The sequence below is a fragment of the Cuculus canorus genome, chromosome Z (assembly GCF_017976375.1).
Source record: "Cuculus canorus isolate bCucCan1 chromosome Z, bCucCan1.pri, whole genome shotgun sequence".
NCBI lineage: Eukaryota > Metazoa > Chordata > Aves > Cuculiformes > Cuculidae > Cuculus > Cuculus canorus.
In genome coordinates, this window is record NC_071441.1 from 61425524 (window position 1) to 61449286 (window position 23763).

Genomic DNA, 23763 nt, shown 5'->3' on the forward strand with positions numbered 1-23763 from the left:
TTAAATAATCCTCTTAATTTACTTTGTTGAAGTGGGCAAATGACTTTTAGAGAATTGCAGAGGAAATAAAAATCTTAATGATTTTCTTTAATTAGAAAATAGAAGGGTCAGTAAAATACTCCACAGCACTGATGCCCAACATACGGAACAGTGCGTTGCTCTCCTCATAGCCAGCACTTAACAGTAAGCACTGTTGCAAAGATGCAAAACCCGTTGTTTTTTTTTAATTAATGTCCCAATATACAGCCTGTTCACTGGAACTCAAACAATGGCTTTGACTCTCCACACAGCTGTATGGGTCTCCACAGCTTGTGCCATGTGCTCCGGCTGCAGTAGGGACTTCAGGCTGGACCACATGGGGTGTGCAGCAAGCAGAGCAGTTTACAATTCATGAGTGGTAGAATACATCTTGCTTGCCAAGAAGGCTGTCTTTGTCTGAGACTGCCAAAAGATACTACTGGCTGAAGAGTCACTCTCTGAGCCAGAGGGAAATATTCACTTGAACAATAAAATAAACAAATGATTATAAAATGCATTATCTGTTACCATGCAGTATGTTGTAACGTTTCACAGTCTGATTTGCTATTGCATGCCGGTGATTTATGGCGTATTACCTCATACTCATATAATTTCATGAGGTCAGTACTACAGTGTTATATGAGGGAAAGAGGAGGAAAAAAGGTATGCCCTAAGCTGATGAGATGCTGAAACATCTGTGTTGCTTATATTCCAAAGAACATGTCCTCTTTTCGGTGACACTATATAACTTGGCACATAATTAATCTGTCTTGAATACTTTGTTTAATAGGAATAAGTATAATTAATGTTAGTATTCCATAAAATGAAATACAGCCTAAATAGTACAAAATTATTGAAATCAAGAACAACTCACTGGCAATCAAACTAGCACCCAAATACACAACAAAATAGTTTAGTGTTTTCTGGGGAATGTCTAAAGAAAGGCCCTGAAGTCATTAGAAATTGTTCCAGCAAGTACTGTGGATTTTTATTCAAGGAAGAAGCTTACAGGAAAATATAGTTTTACATCGCCAAATACTTGTCATACTAACACCATCCCCTGAGTACTTTCAAAATCCGATACTACAGTTTTTCATGAAAAGTTAAAAGGAGAGATAAATGCAGACCCAGCAGGATGAAAATATATTGTTCTTTTAATGTCTAAACCTAGGCCTCTTTAAAATACAAGAATGTAAAGGGCATATTTTCATACCTGTGTGTGTCTACTGTTAGTTCCAGTGAGAAACAGGACTGACCTCAAGCTACGTTAAATTAAATTGGTCCTAAACTCAAGTAAAAGAGGCATTCCTGGTAAGCACTAGCTAAACTGTACAGTATAGTTTCTCCTGAGAAGAACTGTCTTTTTATTAAGCATTTGTGCAGAGGACAGCACATAATTTCTGAGTGGGCCCTGAGGCTGAATAATTTGCAGATCAACATCAGTACTAGTCAGAAATGCTTTCTAGGCTAAAGCAGGTGCAGAAGTGAAGACTTCTGTTGGAAACTGGTGGACGCATTATAGTTTTAAAAAAGAGGAAAGTAATAATAGGTATGTTATCAGAATTGAAAATTGGAAGATTTTGGGAAAGTTTCTGTGTGTTTTAGTTTGGTTTATTTTAGTTTGTTGGGTTTTTTTTTTCAAAATGATGAAGGCCTGTTTCATGGTGTCTGAAATCAGCCAAGGTGCAGCAATAACTTGGGTAGAATTTGGGAATACTGATTTGCTAGTTTGAAAACTCCACTAGCAGAGATTCTAGTGTTGGGTATGGATCAACGGAAACAATGGAGAAAAGCAAGAGAAAAAACTTTTCGTAACTAAAGTTTTATACTAGGAGTAAAATGCTAAAAACTTAATTTTTTGCCTCAAGCTAGTTTGTAAAATGAAGATAATAAGGCTTGTGTGCACCTCATACGCAGTGCTTGTAAGGTAACCTCTAGTTATTTCAGAGCTTGTAAGGTATGAAAAGTGGTAATGTTATATAAGTTCTGAGGATTATTATTATTAGTTTTAGTAGTTATTATTATCTAGTTTATAAAAAAAAATTATAGGGAGTCTTTCAATGAGCTGTGATTTTCATAAGCCTGAAATTTCTACATTACTAAAGCAAAGTAAATGGAATCAACATGAATGAATAGTAGTTATGTATGCAAAATTCTACCTACATTAAAATCCTTTGTTCCAAAATTAAAACTCTTATGCAAGAGTAAAGCTTCAAATACATGTATTAAGAGGGGGGATGGTTGCAAAGTCAAGAGCTCTTGGCTTCATACATTGAAGTCTCTTTCCCACCTGACCAGTACTGCGGTTAAACAGGACAAAATATATGTTGGCTTTTACTTGGGCACAGCTCATTAAAAAGCCTTATCCAGCTTTGCCTATTGTGCCCAGAAGCCTTCACAACTCTCATGAATGCAGAGAGGCTTTGTTTGCTGTGTACTGTCCCAGTGCGCTCAGTGACAGAAACCTCACCTTTGGCCCAAAAAATACCTGGTGCCTTTTTTAACACCTGAATGCTTTACAGCACTGAGACGGCTTTGATGCAAAATAACAGGACAAGAGTCACTGGAGCAAGTGGTTTCAACAGTTCAGGTGGGAATATGATTTTTCCCTCCCTCACCACTTCATTCCCTTAACTTTCACCCCTGGGTCTTTTATTATTCTATGACATCTCTCACAGAGATATGAAACTGCTGTAAAAGCTCCTATGTTTGTATATAAATACCTAACCAGAAGTAGTAACTAATTACATGAGAAAAAGCTGCAAATTTGTTTGCTTTTCTGAGGTCAAGGCTCATTGGTTTTGTTTTGTTTTCTGTTCTGTTCTTTTTTTTTTTTTCCACAGTGAAGGAAAGAAAACCGGGATTGCATTTAATTATCCCGTGACCCCAGGTGGCCTACACCTCTCCATGCCTGTTAGCCACTGAGTGCTAGCAGAACTGCTTAGCTGAAAGCTGCCTTTTGCATGTTGATGGGCATTGCAAATCCTCCTACAGAGTCGTCTTTCATGTCAAGACAATATCAAGCACAGCAAAACATCACCATATGTCCTTCCCTCCACTTCTCCCTGTGCTTTGCAGGTTGTATTCTCTTTCTCTGTCATGCAATCAGTCATCTTCTTTAGTGATGAGAGTGTGTATACGCACGCGCATGTGTGTATGTGTGTGTTCACAATGTCATGTTGTGATGAGAGGGGGGGAAGCACACTGCCTTAGCTCAAGATCCTCCTTTTTTTGCTAAAAAGAATAGCCACATCTGCTGCTTTGTCCACAGAGTGCCTACTCTCTCTGCGGATTCCAGTTCTGATTTACTAATATTTAGATCCTTACATACAGAAATATTTCTTTCAGAGCAGATGAGTGACTATTTCCCCCCTTTTTTCCCCTGCTGATTAGCAAGTGTCATAGCATTCTTGTTTCTTGACAGCAAGAATTAATCGTGCCACAGAGCCTGATTCCTTGGGGGGAGGAGGTTCCTTAAAGGACTAAGGAAAAGATGAAGGGAAACAACCTTGGATTGCTTTAGAATCCTGTTTTATTAACCTGATCTAATTTTGGACATGAACATTTCCTACAAATTCTAATTTAGTATTAGTACCGGAATTACAAAGATTAGAAGGAGGAGTAAAGAAATTTCATCTTGGAACCTTTAAATGCTTCTGTTGGAATTGTGCTGAATTTTTCATTTCTGTCCATTTGATTGATAATTTAAATAATTTTGCATTTCATTATACTGGTCGCCTCGTAATACATAGAATTCGACAGTTTATGGCCTCTATCCATGCTGTCTTTAAGGGAAAGGTAGTAAAAATGAAATTAAGAAAAACAGATTAATGCCAAAATCCTATGATGGTGCATCTTGTAATTATCACATCTGCTGCAAGGGATCTGAAAAATATCTTTGGATGCCTGCCATGCTGCGAGCAACTCACACAATTGGGGGGAAGCAGCATAGTAAGGGACAATTGATAATGAAATTTTTAAATGGACTTCTAACCTCGTAGCAGGAGCTCTTACCCATCTTGTATTTTGTTGTGTCTTTTGGATTTTTGTCTAAAACTATATTCCTCTTTCATGATGCCCTCTGAATTTACGTTGGAATGATGGCATGGTAACAAATTCATCAGTGACAAGAAGAATGGAGAAAGGGAGTGCAGACTGAAGAGGGAATTAATTCTTGAGGTCCCTGCCTTGGAAAAGCATTAGGTCCTACTGTGAGTGGCCTTTCTCTTTTCATTCATCTTTTTCTTAAGGGTCATAAACTCATCTGCAAGGTTTCTTAGCATAAGGCACTGTGGCTCTGGGAGCAACTTCATTTGTCTTTTGTTAGGTGTTGTTTAGATTCTGAGTTTTTGCTACCAGCACTGTTTTGTGACTTAGTAACCTGCAATACAGTTGTGTGCTGAAAAACATATCAGAATCACTAGTTGAAAAGAGTTGAATGCAAGCTTGAAGGAAATGTGTGATCTCAGCCCTTGATCCTCGGATTTATTATCTGTGGGGAAGCATGTATATTTGTACATAATTGCATGTTCAGAGCATCACTGTAAAGAATCTTTGTTCACAAATGACTCATCAGTGATTTGGCCTCAGGCTTATAAGCCTTTTCAAAAGGAAAAAAATTGACAAGATAGTAAACATAATAATTAACCCTCCAAAAATAGTGCATTGTTTTCAGTAATTTTTTCTACGCGGGACCTTTACATTGTCTTTCCTACTGCCACAATTTTGGCATTATTAATACATAAGGAAGTAAAGTGCCTTTTGAGTGAGACTGGAAATGTTAAGGCCCTGTGGGGGATTGAGAAGGAAAAAAGTTGTGGAAGGTATCAGCAGGGCTACCAAGGCTTATTAGCGATGTTCTCGCAGTCTCCCATGATGAAAATTTGTTTTCTGACCTCCTGTACTCAGATATCTAGAAGTCATTTCCCATGCGCTGGGAAGAGATTGTCCCTCTGCCAGCCTGGATAAAACTTGGAAGCCTTTTGGGATAGTAAGAGACTATGCATGTCCCCTTCTACTCCTAATACTCCCAGCACAAGTCTAGGAGCAACTTCTCCTTTGCTTCATATTGGCCATACTCTGAAAGAAAGGAGCGAACCTTGCCCCTTTCTCCAAATTGAGAGGAAAGTATCACAAGTCGTGGACAGTGTGGAGCCTGAGTGTAGGAAGGCACAGTCTGCTCATATTGACTGGGGCATTAGGAGTCTCACAGAGAAGAATGACTTCTTTTTCTCCCTGTTGGTTAAACCTAGGTACTTTCTTGTTCATGGGACAGATGCCACGTTTCTCCCCATTTGTCCTTGTAGATTGCCTCTTGCAATGCCTACTTCACACCACATATTATTTAGGTGACCCAGCCAACCAGCTCAGCAGTTGGCAGGGCAAGCACAAAATCATTTGAGGTCAAAACACAAAAGCTGTTTCTCTTCGGTTCTGGCACCAAATGCAGAGGAGCACCTCAGAAAAGTCCGTGAAGAAGTAAACAACCCTAAGAACAGAGCAAAGATTTTGCACTCCAAGCACCCAAGAGGGCCAGCCGTGGAGTAAAGAGATGAGAATAAGGAAAAGCTGTCCATCAGCTGAGTACTAAACTATTCACAAACAAACCAGGAACCAAAGTAAAAAGTGTTGTAAGATTATGCAATTAATTACTTTATCACAGTGACCTTACAGATGAGAGACTGACACTTGGTATCTCTGAACTCTGGATCTCTCTGATTCCCCAGCATTGATTTCTCCCTCAATGTAATCTTGATGAGTTTTTGTGTACACAGCAGTTTACCCTGCCTTTGGAAATGGAATGGGGAAAAGTAGTGTTTAGTGAAAACAGAGAAACCCAAATCCCAGTGTATTATATGGGTTTGAGTTCTGCATGTGCTTCTGTCATGCATCCAAGGGCATCATTCACTGCAAGAACGGCTCCTGTGATTCTCTATCTGGGATAAATGGAAAAGTAACAGGTTCACACAGATTCCTGCAGGCACTAGCATTTTTCTTCAGAAGCCTCTATAGGGACCTGTTATATTTCTGACCCAAATCTTTTAATATACATTTATACTGTAGACTTCATCTAAGGCTTCTGAAGCTATTACTGCTTCATATGTTACTTCAATAATCTGCAGTCAGTCTGTAGCAGATTTCTGGGAAGGAGATTTGGAAAACAACCTACTTCTCTGTTGCATTGGTCTTTTTCTATTAATATCTTGGCCCATTTTGGCAGTATTTCTAAATATGAATAAAATATTAATCTGCAGATTAAGTACTAAGACCTACTTTGAACTCAGTTGTTCTACAATAAATCAGGTAGGCTAAAGAGCTACCCTGTATCTATACCATGTAATTTAGATCAGAATCTGTCCGGCTCTGATACTCTGCTGCTGGAACTACAGTTACTGTATTTTCTCTGACGGGATAACAATAATGTTCATGGTAAGCTCTCATACACAATTTAAAAGACTTCTTTTTAAAGCCTTTGCTCTTCTCACAAATGAAATAAGTAAGTATAAAAAACAGACTTTACTGCTCTTACAAAGTAAATATCCGAGCAGTGCATGCGCTTCAGCACACCCAGCAGGATCAAAAGTAAACCCAGAAACAAAACAATATAACAGAACCCAGACACTATGGGATGCAAAGTTCTCATTTTTTTTCTTGCGCACCATATGAAGGTGCTAGGAAGTGCATGAGCTGGCTCACTTCTTGCAGGTTCATATATAAGTTCATGACAGGGTACTATGGCTGCAATGTTGTGAGTGCAGAAAAGCCATAACTATGAATCAACTGGTTTTGTGCAGAGTTAAAGCAGACACAACAGACCCTCATCAGCTGCCACTTATTTAATTACTAATTATTCTTTAGTTATGAGATAGAATATAGATGTGGCAATGTAAGGAGTAGCCTCAATATAAGTGGAAAAAAGGGGTATACCATCAAACTGTACATCTATTAAGTTCTTGAGATAAGAGTTTGTCTTTATACTTCACATGCATGCGATGTTTAGTAGAAAAGAGCTTCAAGTCACTGGCTGATGCCTTCTGAACAACTTGAATAATAAGTGGTGAATTGCAGCAGTCAAGCAGTGTAAGTGTTAATTCCTAGCTCCAACTAGTAGGGCCAGGGTTGTAAAGTAAAATCAGAAAGCTCAATAGCTGTTGGTGCAGGAGGATTATTTTCTGCTGTAATTGTTGTGGTAATCTTTATTTTTCCTGCTCCTTCGGTGTTTTTTATGGGAAATCCTAAAAGCTAATTCTTTGAAGCTGGAGACTTGGCAGAAAGACAGCAGAAAATGTTGCCCCATTCCATCCAAGCTGTTTCTCAGGAAACAGCCATAGGAGCCCTTTGTGCTCAAGAAATGACCGAACTTAGTAAGTTAAATCAGAAAGTAAAAATCCTGGAACGAAATAAAGATAACTCCCTTGTTGCTTGACTGCTGGGGACCCTGAGCACCTGTGTGCTAATGATCAAGAATTTATACTGCTGAAGAGGACAGGTGAAGGCATGGTCAGTTTATCGATGTGATATGAGAGCCATCCTTCTGCTTGTCAGGCAGACATCTTTTCTTAATTCTGAGGGTGAAACTGTAGGAGGTTTTCAGAAACTGCTCTCTCGTCTTCTTTTTCACTAGAGAGGCTTGCTATAATGACAGAGTGACATATAACTGCTCTGAGGGAAACTGGCAATGGCACAGCATTGAAAAAGTGCTTGAAGTTATTTGCTGATAGGAGTACTCAGGTTTCCAAATCGCAGCTCCTGCTCTAGCTTTAATTGCTGCAATTTTCTCTTTAATGGGCTCAACAAATAATAAGAAATAGATAGGAAGTAGAACAGATTCTGCATTTGATTTTAGAAAACAATCATCGTCATCAGGATAAACAGCTGAAAAAAAATTGAATAAGATAAAAAGTCTTCCTAAAATGAAGATGTATGGATGAAGCTCACAAGTTTTGTAGAATTAATGTTTTACGCTACAGTTATCTGTTCCTTCTAGTTTGTCCCTTTTACTCACCTAAGATGCAAATCACAGATGTGGGCACCTAAGTATTTTTGAGAATGGAATAGTCTGCCAGAGGCATGCCAGTAAAAAATGGCACATAGGATGGCATCTGTGACCTATCTGGGTACTTCGTAATCCCTTCCAGTTGCCCCTGGGTCAATTCAGTTCTGCTGGTCATTGTCTTGTCTCTACCTTTCCCTTCATCTCAAGGAGCAGAAAGCAGCACCAGTTCTTCCAACCAAAGCACACCTCCTGCTGACTAAGCACATGCCCACCTTCATTAGTATTTTCGTATCTACTCTTTCCATTTCTTAAGTAGTCCTGAAGACCTAGAGGCATACGGAGGGTGAATTAAGACAAATTACTCCGGACTTAGGTCTCTGAACGTGCACTGGCCTGCCATTCTTGCCATCCTGTGCAAGAAGGAATCACCAGAGGTAACACTCTTTCTCTTTCCACGTTGAGCATGCAGAGCAGCATCAACACAGATCAACAAACAGCAATCAAGTACTGCCATTTCCTAACATTTATGAAAATGAGATTGGTGGGCTATGTGCAGTATCCTAAGGACTAATGATGGTCTCACTGTACCTAAGGGAAGTTCACGGGCACTTCAGGCCCTGATAAGCCTAAGCAAATCCGTGTTGTGTTCCTTAGAATGATGGTCTAAACTTTAACAGCAGGATAAAGATCTGATAAGCTCATCAGATGTATGAGGGGGTAGGATGTCTTCAGCAGTCCGAAGAACAGGTTAAACACTGGAGACTTAAGGGAAACTTAGAGCCATTATTTTCCACCATAAAGCCCTTAGATTTTAATTAAACGGAAGTTTTACAATAGTTGCATTACTTCCTTATCTAGGGGAAAGAAAGGAATCTAAACTTTACTGTCCAGCTGGCACACAGAGTTTTTGTGCACATTCTTTCATGAAGACCAGTAAATGTGTTTCTATCTGTATTTTCTGTGCACCCAGACACAATTTCACAATCCTACTTTAAAGGTGTTATAGATCACCGTGCAAGATGAAATACTGCCCCAGTGTCTGAACTTGTGGCCTCTTCCTAGGAGGCTAAGCTGGTGATAAATATCTTCTCTCTGCCCTAAACCAAGGCATTAGTTTTGCCAAGTGAAGAAACTGGATGACTAATCTCCAGTTCCTGTGACCTACCATCACATCACATCAATCATATGTATCACAACTGCATGTATGTTATTGTGAAATTGTGAAATCATTTGGTCTCTGTTTCAGGAGATTTTACATGAGGCCAGGATAATGAAGAGGTTTCATTTGAAGTATTATTTTTTTTATAATTACTGAAACATATGCCTGATTTTATCAAAAGATTTAATAAGCTTCAAGAAAATAAAGCTGACAGTTATTTACTTGTAAAAAATTTTCCAATTATGCCACAGTATGTTGTCCTCACATAAGATTATCAAACCATCTTACCTATTAGCATGTTATAGAGACTTATCAACATGGATGTTTAAGTGCCATCAACTATTGAAATATGGTTGGAGATATAAGCTCAAGTTTATTTTCTTTGCACCTATAAAAAGTAAATTTCTTCCAGTCTCATGTAATTGCTTGAATAGTTGTTATGAGTCTCTAAAATTTCCTTCTTAAGCTTTTTCTATAGCCTTTTGGATAGGTGATGGCAGAGCAGAGGAACCACTAACCTACTATGCAAAAATCTGAATTTTTAGTGCCCAACAGTCTCAACACAGAAGCTAAAATCCAAAGCTGTTTTCTCATTCACAGAGGGTCCTCTCTCAGCACAGACGTGAGTCATGCTGGCAGGAGATCATGCAAAGGCTCCCTGAGTGGCTCCTAACTTGATTTGTGTAAATTACTTTCACAGCCTTACACCACAATTGAAATTACACCACTGGGAGGGATCACACAACCTGGGAAGCACTGAATATGGTACCATGACCAAATACTCTCGTTGGAGAACAGTCAGACTCCAAAATCTTGGCTGGTCTAAGACATATTCTTCCTGTGGAAATGAGACTTATTTGCAGTAGGAGTCTGAAGTTATGCAGCTAGGAGAGACAGAGAGAGGCACTAAAATCTCTGCTCCTCTTGGACAGCTTAGTCTTTTTCATCCATTTGCATCCCTCTGAACTTCTTCAGCTGCCTTGGTAGCCAAGTCACGTCATCAAAGTCTCCTCACAAAGAGGCTGACTTTGAGACCATAAGCAGCCAGAGTGCTGCACTCCATGCTACCTCTTCTGCACTTGCATCAAAAGCCTGATGAGCTGGGTGGCTGGAGGGGACACCCTCACAGCCACCTGTGCGACTCCACAAAGATTAATAGACTCTGCCAAGGCAGAAAAATGTCACAACTAAACCTTATGCTTTCACTACTCAGAACTGTGTAGTTTAGTCCCGGAAAATGTAAATAAAGGAGAGAGACAGAGAGGAAGGAAATAAATCAGCCAGTGGATAATCCCTTCTATTTTGAGGACAGTAAGGTCTTTCCTCTTCACCTCACTTAATAGGGTCAGTTTGGTCCAAATCTTTTTTAAGAATCAAAATAAATTTTTCATGATAATTTTATTTCATGCTAGCAGAGCAGAGATATTTCCTTGTTCATTTTTATTTATATACTGTCTTCTCCAAATTTATTTATATTGAGAAATGCACTTTACATGTATGCCAGGCACCCAGACATGCATCATGTTCTCATGTCTTTCAAAGTACATATTTTGAAAGAAAAATTGATTATATAGCAGGTTAAGCCTGTGATGCGAAATCACTTGAGCCTACAGATTGAATGTTGAGATTCATTCATTAAAAAGACTACCCTACTTCACACAATATCCTTTCTCCTGTAAATGCTCTCTCAGCATTGTCCCTTAGTATTGAGTTGCTTAACTTGTCTTATTTTTAGACATTGAGTAGCTGTTCATTAAAGTAGATTATTCACTAATATAAGGCAGCAAACAACAGATTAAATGGAAGTATGAATAATCTAAAGTGGATGTGGGGAAAGGCTTGAAAAAATGACCCTATTCCTTAGACTGGCTTGATCTGTGTGTGGTCTCTCTGCTCTATTTCTTTCCTCCTGTTGGTGAGAGGCTCTGACAACCCTTTTAGTGATAAACATCCACATAAACCAGTGTGTCATCATTATGCATAGGCTCCAATTCCTTTCCCACATTGCTGTACTGTGCATCCTGTACAGCAATTTCATTCTGTCATTCTGTGCTGTATCTGATACATAATCCCTTTCTATAGAAGTTTATCAGCTTTTGCAGGCTGATTTCAGGAGTCTTTTGGCAAGTTTTGGTCCTATGCTAGCTCTGACAATACAGCAACATGGCACAAAACATTTTTCTGGTATCTTCTGACCAACCATGGCTAATTAGCTACAAGCTGTTAGCGTGTTACAATAATGAAATGACTAATCAAGAAATAAAATGAAGTCCAACCAATCCTCTTCGTCATAACTCCCATCACTGCCACATTTTTTCCAATAACTTGTTCAATGATCCGTACACATGTATTATTTCTGGTTTTATTATCCTAAACATAGAAACCTTTTTCTTGGATTTTTTCACTTGCCGTGTTCATTCCCAAGTATATTTCTATTTATACACAGAAAGCAATCAGTAGATGTTTCACTGGCTATACCGTCGTTTTCATGAAATGTAGTTTCCAACTGCTTAAATACATTAATTAAGTGGAAAGTAACTCAGAAGTCAAAAGCTAGTTAATGAATGTTGTCTTCATTCAATACATAAGAATATTGGAAAAGCACTGACAGACATCATAGACTGTCCAAACAATGACAAAATAAACCTTAGAACCCAGATACATAATCTTTTTTGTTAGCAAGAGACCTATTGTTAATGGATACTGTCCCCTCAATTTACAGTTAGGAAAATGCTCTTTTCAAAGCATTTCCCAGTGTCAAATGAATATCTTCTTCTTCTCACACTTCACGTAATTGTCTCAGACAGTGTCTTCTTCAAGGTTTCATCTTGCCTCCTCTAGCAATGCTGGAAGTTAGGAAGTCTTAACTTTTATTACTTTGCTTCCATGCTTCACTCTTCAAACCTTTGAATAAAAGAAAACCTGAAAGGTGTCCTTACACAGAATTGATCGATCACAGCTTTACCAAATGGCAACATGTGGATGGTTCTGGGGAGGATGGCGGTGACGGGCCAGCACAATGAAACAGTTACAATAAAAGTCGAGTAATGAGGAAACCCTTCTGAGATTCATAGTTCCTATAACAAACAAAGGCAAGCAAAAAGCAGACCTCAGTGTACCTGAAGAAAGAATAATCCCGTTAGGGTAATCCCCTGTGATCATTCAGTCTGTCTCCCCAGCAAAAAATTTTGCTTATTGTAGGAAAGTATTAAAAAAGAAGTTACATTCCCTTGAAGGTTTACACAGTGGTAGGTGTTTTGTAACTGTCCTCATTAATAGTTCTCTTTTTCTCACCTTTGTTTAGCACTGACATACAAAGAAAGCTTCCCGCAAATTAGCAAATGGTGTGTTTTGCTAGAATGTCTCAGGAGTGAAAAATTATATCTTTAAAACTTTACAGGAGTCATGTAGCAGGGAACCAGTCTGTAAGACTGATTTTGGATTTGTAAATTCTATAAAAACTATGAAAACAGTACAATAAAAAGGGTTTTGTCCTTGAGCTAAGTGGACATTTACCTTGTGCTCTAACAAACTAATGAATTCCTGTTAATACAAGATGGAATTTCAATGAAAGAATTACCTGTGTATTCATAATTGTCTATAGCAGCGAATAGATAAGCCATAGACCTGGAAGCTCGGAATTCCTCTGTTTTAAGCTTGCCAATGATTTCACAAACAAGCCACAAAAGATCATTGTTTTGAAAACAGAGGCTCGCTGGTCTGCATACTTTCAAAACTAGCCTGTGCAGCTCTTGATTTGTAGAAACTAGATATATACTGAAGTTGATGATAATTATGGGTACTCAACAACTTTGATGATTGAACTATTTATTTATGTACCATAATCTGATTACAGAAGTCTAAATATAGGCCTTCAGGCCCAGAAACAGTGGACTTAGTTTTCCTCTAAAGAATAGTTTTGAAAAAGAAAAAAAAAAGATATTACAAAATGCAAACACAGAGAATTTAGCTGAAATAAAGAAATAAACATGTTGACCTGGAAATAAACATGTTACTAATGCTGTGAAGCACAATGACTTTCCAACAGGAAGTGGAATAGGAGCCAGAGAACACAGGTAAACAAACCTTGTACATGAGTTTCACCAACTAATGACAATACACATAATTGGAAGAATAATAACAACAGCCCAATTCAAAATTCTCTGACCAAGCAGTTTAGTGTCAGACACATTCCAGACATCTCTCAGTGCTGATCATGGCTCTGTATGTTTGCATATGTTACTACTGAATTTGCATTTACGTATTATTAAGTACATATGTAATTACATGCAAAACTAAGTTTTTTAACTTGCACGTACATTTTAAATGGGATCTTGATCGTGTGGTTCTTAGTCTGAAAATGTAATGGTGGAAACTAGATTTCAAATATTCAGGGAGTTTTGGCTTTTAGAGTTTCTAAGTAAGATAAGGACAAATGAAAGATAATGGCATTGTTGCACATGAGCTGAAGGAGACTGTGAATCCCTGACCAAAGTCCCCGCCAAAACAAAGGGTTCATTTTAGGAACTGCATTTTCCTGGCAAGACTAATTGGTACATGCTCTGCTCTAGAGTGTAAATTAATTACATACAAGACGTTGCAAAGACATACTGTTCCCATAAGTACTTCCTCACTGCTGATGATGTACCTTCCCATCTCAACGGATCAGCTAAATAGTAAATTGGGTGCATACACTATGATCCTGTCTGCTTAGCTCTTATAGCTACTCATGTACTAAAGGACAAGCCTATGTCTCTTTCTGAATGAACTGGTGAGAGAACCCCAGCCTTGGCCAATGTCCTTTTTCTCATTAAAGGTAATCCCTACTGCCTACTCATTGTGGAGATGTAATTATAATATACATAGCAAGCACTCAATTTGTCTCCTTGGTTGCACAACATGTACTTACACACCTAGATCAGAGAATCTTACAATGGTTTGGGTTGGAAGAGACCTTAAATATCATCCAGTTCCAACCCCTCTGGGGGGGGGGACACCTCCCACTAGACCAGGCTGCTCATGGCCCCATCAAACCTGGCCTTCAACACCCCTAGGGATGGAGCATCCACCAATTTCCTGGGCAACGTCGGCCAGTGCCTCACCACCCTCACAGCAAAATATTTCATCCTAATATCTAATGTAAATCTCCCCCTTTTCAGCTTAAAAGCATTACCCCTGTCCTTGCACTCCTTGATAAAAAGCCTCTCCCTGGCTTTCTTTACTCACCCTTCAGGTACTGGAAGTCTGCTCTCAGGTATCCCTGAAGCCTTCTCTTCTCTGAGTTGAACGAACACAACTTTCGCAGCCTGTCTTCATATGAGGTGTGCCCCAGCCCTATGATCATTTTCATGGTCCTGCTCTGGACTTGCCTTAACAGATCTGTGTCCTTCCTGTGCTGAGGACTCCAGAACCAAACATGGGACTCCAGGTGTGGTTTCATGTGGGCAAAGCAGAGGGGCAGAATCACCTCCCCTGCTGTTCACACTTCTTTTGATTCATCCCAGGATATGATTGGCTTTCTGGGCTACAAGTGCACATTGCCAGCTTATGGTAAGCTTCTCATCCACTGGCACCCCCCAAGTCCTTATCTCAATCCATTCTCTCCTCATTTGTGCTCGGAGTTGTCCTGACCCAGGTGCAAGACCTTGCACTTGACCTTGTTGAACTTCATGCAGTTCCCAGAGACCCATCTCTGAAGTCTGTCAAGATTCCTCTGGATGGCCTTCTGACCTCCTGTCCTATGCTGTGCAGCGACACAATGCTATGTGTGTTGGCGGTATGTCTGCTCTCTTATGCCGAGCAAAACAAGATTCAGGTCTTAATGCAACAGTATGGAAAGCACATCAGTATAAAGTATCAATTCTGTTAGCTCTTGTACCATATGAGCTTATTAGATTAAATAAGAGCAAACTTTTGGTGGTTAGAGGAGTGCAGATGGGGCTACCTGTGTTGTTACTGGTGGATTAATGGTTTTACATCTGAGTATAATAGCCTGACTAGACAATTAAATGGGAACCCATACAATTTCGCCAGGGAGTTTTTAAAGTTGACTTGTGGAGATTTGCTTAAGTCCATAATCAACTCCAATAGATTATGTCTTTTACGAGAATATGAACATTTTGATAAGGTTGAAACTTGTCCATCTCCCAGTTTTCTCAAGGAACCAGCTCTTTTTTGGGGAGTGGCAGAAGACAATTAAACCAGTCTCTGAGCAAACTCTATGTCACTGACTTCACCTGATGTCTGTGGAAGGTCAGGATAGTAGTCCTTAGCTAACACACTTCCCATGACAAACTCGTTCCTCAAGCCAGTCAGGTAGAGGGGAATTTTAAAACACGTCATAAAATAATTAACAGTGGTCATTAGGTAACTGTATTACAAAAGTGGTGATAGATTAAGAGCTCAAATTTTTGCAACTCTCATGGGAGCTGGTACATGCAATGCATAGTCTCCTTTCTGCTTCCTGAATTGAGGTCAGTACTCTTGCAACCAGACATGACTGCGAGTGGTTTGGGCTGAATTCACAGAAAAAAAATGACAGGGATAAATAACAGTAAAACAGCGTTGTCAGTTATTAGAACCATTTGCCTAGAGGTGTAATGGTGTCAAGAGTGGATGCCTTGCCTCAAGAAGGAGCCACAAACTTGGTGAAAAATGACTCGATGCTATGAAACAGTTTATGTCATAGAGGCACGGTGGTGTCAGGAGAAGCCTGATTAGATAATCACTTACCTTGAATTTGATCAATCTCTTGCTTTCAGTTTAAGGTAGGTAAATTAGAAAGGAACTGGAGCCTCTTTAAATATCAGAGAAGTGAAGCTAATTCCCTTTCTGTGGCTCTAAATTGCAATTTTTAAGGCTTGCTTGCAATTTGCTTAGAACTGTACACATGTATCTCATGAGAAAATCAGTCGTAAGATCTATAGTCCCCGAAATGAATCCAGGATTCACTTCTGTTATGCACAGAATCTTGCCAAACTTGCCTCTTCTCTTTGCTCCTAAATATAACTCAAAAAAGGGTAGAAAGAGCTGTACTAGACAGTCCCCTGAGCTAAAAGATGCTGGTAAATACCCACCCTGTCCTTTTCTTCTGCTAAATTTTGCTCTCTGGGTTCTGTGGATTAGTGCCAGAGTATACATTAGCAGTACACTTGTCCTTCTATCTTCTTCTCAGATTTATAAGCTGAAGCGACCTCAGAGAAAATGCTTGGATGTTGGCATTTTTGGACTAACCCTAGCACATATCCTTCTTAAAAGGTGATTTGTATTTTACTAATTAACTTCATCAGCAGTAAATGTGCTTTAATGACAATTTTTTGGATGAAGTTCAGAGGATCATTAGCCTTAATCATATTAACCTAATACAGTTATTTATATCAGACAGAACAAAGTGCGACACTTTGCCACAGGATGTTCTTCTTTAAAGATGATACCAGCGTGGGAATTAAAAGAACCTCTAATACTTCTTGCTAGTTGAGCTGTATGGAATGATAACACCAGATTAAGATGGCTTCGTCTTCTCTGTTCCTTAAAGGTTTCCATGAAAACAAAAACCCAGCATGCTGCTTAAGCAGTTTGTGCTTACGATTTCTTAAAGTCAGAGAACATAAGTATTACATACTTACATAGAAATTTGTACGAGTCCTTACACATGGTTGAAGATACCAAGTAGTGTATTTCATAATGTTTAGTTTGTATGAGTTCGGATCAGATGATCTCCAGATGCCTAAGTGATATTGTGATTTTGGTTTCCCAGATACTGAAAGCAGTCTAGGGTGGGGATAAAAGGAATAAGGGGAAGCTCATTTTAAACAAAAAAGAAGCAGAGCTGGGAGGAAACGCCCAAGAGCAAACTAAACTAAGGATTAAGTTTTGCAAAAGACTGTCTCTCATTAGTAATGGATTCATTGCAATATGCTCACCCAAACATATAACTGGCATAAACATATAATTTGTTCTTCATCTGCAATTTGTTCAGAAGCTGTTTCTCAGTTAAACAAGATTTACTTAATTGTTAACCCTTAAATGTCAAAGCTAAGGTACAATTAAGCACTCCAATCAGGTCTAGGAAGTAATGGCAGTTTCAGGTAACCAGGTTCACAGCAGCGCACTACTGATACGCTGTGCAGTGCTGTTTGCCATCAAGCCTCATTTTCAAGCCATTAAATCCATGAAGATCTGCAATACAAGCACCTTTTAATTGTCCATCATAGTGGTCTCATTTTGTAGGGTGCTGCCAGTAAGCCAGTAAGCTTCAAGTGATTGCTTCACTCCCTGTGATAGTTGCAGCTCCTAGTTTTGGCAAGCTCAAAGAGTGAAAGCTGTCTTCGTGGCCTCCCTTTTACTTAGCAGCTGCTCATGTGTGTGTGTATGATTTGCTGGTAATATGCAGAAAACATTCATATTGGGAACTTCAGTTACAGATTCAGATCCATCTTTAGCTTTCTAAATTAACACATTAAGGATGAAAAGAAAAATAGAAATCAATAAGCTTAGCACTGCAGTCACCATTATAATGGAATTTAACAGAAGATGGGTGTCCATCTTTAAACACTTAGGACAGGTCTTTTAATACCAGCAGGGCTTGAAGTAACCAAAATAAGTGTTAGGCATTCACATTCTTCCTGCAGTTTTGAAAAATCTCATCACTAAGTTTGTAAGCCTGAGTCTAATACTTGTGAGACATCCAGGTACCCAGAGGGCAAACACCATTTCAAAGTTCTGAGGTTCTAAAAATTAACTAATCAATTAGGAACAACACAAAGATGAAATGAAAATAACCTTCATATGGTGTAGCAGTCCTTGTTACTTTGCCCTTGTTATGCAAGGATAATTTTTTTTTCATTTTTCCACTTGGGAAAAAAACAAGCTTCTAAGGCAATCCACTTTCTCAACCAAAATCTATATTATTCTAACCATTTCTGGAAGAAGGAAGAGACTTATTTTTTATAAGCAATACTGAGGTTTTTAGTTTGACTCCGGAGTACAGAAAGTGTTTCATATAAGTTTTGAATATGTTGAATGATATTTTATGAAAGTTTTCCCCTTTAAATCTTGAGCAATGTCTAATAGTTTGCCATTTCATTTCTTTAATATGTTACTAGTGTTCTGTGTTTCATTTTAGCAGGTCAAGAGACAGAGGGATAACTGACAAGGTAGAACTGGCACAAACCTCCAGGCAAGATGATTAAAAGCAGAGCAAAAGAATAGGCCAGTAAAACTGCATTCAAGACTAACAGAACAGGTCTGTTCTTCAACCCACCACAATTTGATGTCAGAGTTCTGATTATCATCAGCCTCTTCATTCTTTAGCTAAATTCTAAAACAGATTTGCAGGGAGAATGTTTTTGAGACTTGAACAAGAGAAGATTTTGAATAAGTTAGTTCAGCACGGATTCCTAAAGTGATTTTCCACTCATCTTATCCAAGGCTTCACTCATTCATATGATGAAATATCATGGGAAGAAAGTCACAGTGCTTACTGTGCCAGGTGCTAAACTAAAATGATGAAAATGAATTAACAAGGTGACCCGAAGACTGCAGTCTCCTGCTGCTTTTGTCTTGACCTCTAGAGTTCCCCAGCACCCTGGTCAGACTTCCCATTTTCTCTAGTGTTTTTCATGTTTGGAAGTCAGTGACCTATGCGAAACAGCAGCAAATCTAATCGCCGTGTGTCAGAACGGAGGAGAAGGAGAAGAGAGAGCTTCCCACCCCAAGGACACTGTTTATGCCCTAGAGTGTCAGGCCAGTGCGCTCATTAACAGACGATCAAAAGCTTAGTTCAGTGGCAAGCTTTCAGGAGACCAAGAAGAAGCCATACATGGAGTCACACATTGCTCTCCTTTCCCAGTTCCCACTGGGATCCTTCACGTATTTAGGTGTGTGCAGGGAGCTGCAGCTTACAGTACATTGCTGGAGACAGTATTGCAGTTAGCCATCATTCTTAGCTGGAGATGTTGTGTCCCAGCAAGGTCTGTGGGAGAGGAACTGGTACCCTAAATGTGTGAAGGATTCCAGTGGGACTTGGGGAGCAGCCCTTTACTTTGAAAAGGCAGCTATTCCCTGGTTCAGGCAGTGAGCTTCAAAACCGAGCAGTCTGTTTCTGTAGAAATGACAATGCACAGGCAAAGTGAACCTCAACATTAATCTACAGAGTAGCAGCCTTCAGGCAGTGACCTTTCATACCCAGCCCTTCATTCCCTTGAGTGCAAGAACTGGGCTCCTTTTTCGTGTTTGTTGTGCAAAAATTTGAAGTGAAACAAATGTACTATTGGCCTGTACTGAGGCTTAGAAAAACAGCAGGAGGTTTTGAAACAATGGCAAGCAGCAGCTACAGCAAGCTGCCTCAAGAGACAAGCTCTTCTGCAACATTCAGAGCAATAGCTGTCCAAGTGCTCAAAAAGGATAGTTATTTAGGAGAAGATAAAGGTATTCCACAGAAATTTCTATTCACAGTGCTAATGCTCTCTCTGACAAGCTTTTCCTCTCCTTCTATTGTTATTCATTTTGACCACAAAGCAAAGGGAATGAAGTTGCTACATTTTATGTAACAGTTTCTTGAAATTCTGGCTTGCAAGAGAGCACAGCAAGGAAGATAGAAGACAGCTCAGACACACTCATTCAAGCATGATTTACTTTCTTTGTGTATGAAGCTTTCTGTGACTTGCCATGCCATGCTACGAATGTGTTTTTAATCATCAGGACTGCTGATAGAGAGAAATGTAACAAGAATTGGCCCTAGGAGGGCAGCTGAATTCCTTCTTGCTTGGTGAGCTCCTACCCACCTGGTGAATATCGGCATCTCAAAACTAAAAGACAGACCACTGTAACAAGCTCCAGCCCCAGAAGACATGAATCTGTTTCATGATATCCACTTCTTATTCCAAGCTTTGGTGGATAGTCATCAACTGTATGATGAAAGTATTTCTAAAGCACATCTACTTTTTTTCTCCTCTCCTGCTGGGCTGAGTGGGTTGGTGAAAGGGATAGCAGTTGTAACAATCTTCTGTGCATTGCTCTATTGGATCCAATTGCACAAAACACTGATTCAGACCTGCACTGACTGCTTCATGCAAACCTGGACCAGCTTGAATGGGTCAGGCAACAGAGACTTCCTAGGAGCATCAATGTGGGTTTTGATCAGTGTGGGGGTTCTTCAGTGCTGCCCCTGCAGAACTTGTGTTGGCCTTGGGTGTAGCTTCTATGTTGCTTTGGTAGTGATAACCGTGCAATGTGATATTAGTCCAGCAAATATTGTAGCTATCCTTTGTGCTTTAGATCAAGTTCCTTTTTAATTTTGCAGACATCTGACTCATCAGTGCTTCACATCTGGGTATCATCACTTCTCCCAACGGGATGTGCCTGAGGTAGCTCTGACTAAGGAATTGAAGGACATTTTTGCCCTTTCATGCTAATCCTTTAGAAGGGAAAGCCAAACCCATGCCCTTTCTCACCTAATAAACTCTAACAATGGAAAATCCTTAAAAAAAGAGAAACTTGACAGTGCCCACTATATATAGAAATTGTGGTAGATAAAGCTCTGTGGTTGAAACATAGGGAAGGAGTAGGAAGTGCGATCTTTATCATCTTTGGTAGTCAAAAGCCTAAGTTCCCTGCTGCGTTACTAACAGAGGTACCTGGTGCTGTGTGGCACTCTTGTTCAGAATGTGCCCTACTGCTCTCTGATTGCAACTTAAAACCTTTATGAATCATTGCCACCAGTCTCACTGAGGCCAGCCACTTAGTAGGATTCAAAACATAATTAAACATTCATGTAGATAATCAAACCATCCACAGCTACATTAGATGTGTTCAAATTGTAATTAGGGATAACTCTTCATGCTTTTAAGGCATGTTAAAGCTGGCTTCTAGTCTTAATACATCTGATGGTGTGTGTTTATGTAGGTAAACAGGTGGGATGGTTGAGGCCCTAGTTTGAAAACCAATCCTTAATGACTGTGCTGCTGTGTTTCACCCAGCCACTCTCAGCTCGCTTTTCACAACGCTTTTTTTTTCACAGCTTCTGGCTCCAAGATTGTTATCAATAGTCCAGATGCTGCCTCAAAGCTGAGAGGGAAAAGTAATGAGTCTTTCAGACAAACCATCCACAACAGTCCAGATTCTGATCTCAGGCTCACTGACAGAAATTGGAACAACTCAACAGGCTTTAAAATTCACAGTTATTTGGCTTCAGAGCCAGGTAGCTGAGAGCTGACTCTGACTAAAAGGATACTCCTTGGGAGCATTGCGGATCCAGAGCTCAAAGCTGAGAGGACCCTGTTCTGCCATGGGACTGCAGAATCTCTCTCCTGCAGCTGCCAGCAAAAAGTTTTGTCTATAGACCCACACTCCTTTACCATCCTAATGGGCACATTCAGGCTGCATGATAAAGAGTTTTTCTTCATGGGAAAACAGCATTCAGTTTGTGAACTTAGAGGGGATTGTTTGCTACATTTACTGTGGAGGTGAACAGTTCACTGGAGCTTTCATGCTCACCCAAATTCACCCACATGGTATTACACGCATTGCTAACAGCAATTCTTATTTTTTTAATTGCGTATGCACAACCCAGTCATTAGAGGTTCTGCTATAAATCCAAGACTGAGCAGAGAGGCGACATTTTTTAAATTCATGGTGGGAAAGGTCAGAAAAAGTGGAGCATTTTTCACAGAGAGGATTCAGTCTGACTGTAAAACAGAAAAGAAATAAAACAGTTTCCTTTTTGCCTCCCTCATCTGAGTATGCTATAAACCTAAGGAAATGCTGAGTCTTATTCATTTTTTTATGGCTTTACAGTTCAAGAAGTAGAAACCCATTTGACTCTCAAATGTTGGGGAAAAAATAATTCCTGAACTTGTCACCATTCTTTCCTGTCTTTTGTGTCTGTACCTAAGGCATGCTGCCAGCTTTGTGCCCATGGTTTTCAGCACTATATCAAGAAAGATAAATATGCAGTTTTCTATAGAAAGCAAACATGGCTTTTGGTCACACCTGTGTAAATCCAGTTATAATTCCAGAGAGGTAAATAGCAGAACTCCAGGTTTTCAGCATTGTAAATGACGCCAGAAATGGAGTTGTTCAAACCTACTTGAGAGAGAAATGATTTATATAGAAGATTATTTGATGCCACCTTTCTTTTCCTTCCCACAATTTGCATGTGTGCCTGTGACTTTATAAGGCCCTGACAGAAGGAGCAGAGGCTGTGTGACAGCTTGCAAGGAGACCTTCTGCAGAGACACATCCAGCTTGGCCAGTGAAATCTATCTGTGTGGCACCTGTTAGTTACGCACAGCAGGACTGTCCATCATCTCTTGTAGTAGCTCTGCATTTCCATAGCACACTGTGGTGCAGGCAGAGGAGAAATTACTCTCTAACTATGAAACAGTGAATGAGAAATTTCTGCTCCTGTTTATGCTGTCAGACCACCATCCGGGATGCTGTACATCAGCTGGAGAGGGGGAAGGGAATGTAGTTGATTCCACAGGCAGCTGCCAAATCTCGATCCTCAAAACAAGCTCTCAAGCATTTATCTTTGCTTTCTACCTCATAAGATCCTGTAAAAATATTGTTACCAAGTAGATAAATGTTTAAAGAGGAATGTGGAGCACCTCATGCCATTCAAAAGGGAAAATAGTCCCATAGTGTAAAAAGATGTAGTAAAACAAAGAGCATACACTGTCTATGCATTTTGTGATCTAATGCCCAAATCACAAATGGATAGACAGCAATTTCCACTGCTGAACTGCAGCAAGATGTCCTTGGGGATACTTGGACTGGACTGCTCTAGTATGAGGAACAGAAGGAAAAAAAGAATATCATATGGAAGTATAAAAAAAATATAATATGGAAATATAACAGAAGAAAACACACTCAAGTCCCTAGGGCTTGGAGAATTTTAATTTAGTATCACAATAGTCATGAGGAAATTTGGAAATGAGACTGCATACGGCTTTCTCAGGTTTTTCAGATTGGTGAGGGAGGGCAGAGTTCCTCTTAAATAACTCCACCATGCCTCACGTACACGACCATCCAAAACACCCCAAAATTTTCCCCATCCCAAAGATCCGTTCTCTCTTTTATCTTCCACTGATCTTCACCAGCCTCTGTATCATCTCACACTTCTCCCTAATCATAAACAGACTGTGTCTGCAGCTTCTGGGATGAGCAGGCTCATAGTGTTGCTGTGTCATGTCCACAAGAGGACACCTGCTACTTTTTCTCTGTGACCTAACCAAAGAAGCATGAAGAATTGATGACTTCTTGCTCTATTTTCTGTGGTGAGTCACGGTTTCAATATCACTTAGATACTTTACTGTAACTGAGTGATTACTCCCCTCAAAAATTAAACCTTTAAGCCAGCACTTGTTACTGCTGAATCCCAAGATTCAGGTGAGCATTGCATTATAAGGCTAGACCTCTATTTAAGGCCTGAGCATGGTTGCATATCTTGAAGGAAGAAACAGATAAGATGGGGAGTAATGGCACTATTTAGGGAGGAAGAGTAGTCTGTCCTGAATTCAAGACAAATTGCCTGTGTTTGAGGACCTGTCTTGTTATCTGTCTTCCATTCACTATGATGACATCTCTGTTA

The 23763-nt window shown here is 39.7% G+C and overlaps 1 long non-coding RNA gene across 1 annotated transcript; it reads left to right on the forward strand.

Annotated features, from left to right (window-relative positions):
- The first annotated feature begins 2873 nt into the window (after nucleotides 1–2873).
- On the forward strand, nucleotides 2874–23029 carry LOC128850358 (uncharacterized). The gene is made up of 2 exons (XR_008447702.1): nucleotides 2874–3096; nucleotides 18301–23029. It is a non-coding gene; the product is annotated as an uncharacterized LOC128850358 (long non-coding RNA).
- The last annotated feature ends 734 nt before the right edge of the window (nucleotides 23030–23763 follow it).